Genomic DNA, 628 nt, shown 5'->3' on the forward strand with positions numbered 1-628 from the left:
ATATACACATGTAGTATATGAAAACAAAGTAAAGTATCAGTCTAAAGCTAATCCTCCTAGGTTTTCAGCTATAATGTATGTTTAAGCAATTAGGATCATTCTGTAATTAGTAATACTTAAGAGCTAGGTTTTAAATAAAGGCATAAAAAGATCTAAAACCAGAAGCCATCTTAAATCAAATTGTTTCCTGTAAGTCAGTTAATATTTTGACCTACAGAGCAAAAATTAGAGAAATACAGGTATATTGTGGAGATGGTCATTATTAGATATTAATGTGATTTACCAAAATAAAAATAGGCATGAAGTGGCAACAATATGAATCTTTGGAAATATCAGAAAATCCCAGCTCTAAGTTTAATACATTTTGAGGATTTCCACTTTTAAATGAATAAACCAAGAGTCTTATATATAAATTCAAATTTTCCAGGCTAGGTTTTCCTGTTTGTAAGGCCCACAATATTAAAGTTTCCCTAAATTCTAAAATTTAACCCAGGTTAGGACTATTCCCCAAAAGGCTGGGCAGAGGACAATGGGGACTAACTATATGGAGAAGGCCAAACAAAACAAAACAAAACAAAAGCAAAAAAACAAAACCCCCCAAAACAATCCCCAACAATTTTGTCACTTA

The 628-nt window shown here is 31.5% G+C and overlaps 1 protein-coding gene across 1 annotated transcript in view; it reads right to left on the reverse strand.

The window, feature by feature from the left end:
• USP9X (ubiquitin specific peptidase 9 X-linked) overlaps window positions 1-628 on the reverse strand; it is a 97,275-nt gene that overhangs the window by 87,959 nt on the left and 8,688 nt on the right. The window lies entirely within an intron of this gene.

This window comes from Crocuta crocuta, unplaced genomic scaffold (genome assembly GCF_008692635.1).
Source record: "Crocuta crocuta isolate KB4526 unplaced genomic scaffold, BGI_CrCroc_1.0 scaffold49, whole genome shotgun sequence".
NCBI lineage: Eukaryota > Metazoa > Chordata > Mammalia > Carnivora > Hyaenidae > Crocuta > Crocuta crocuta.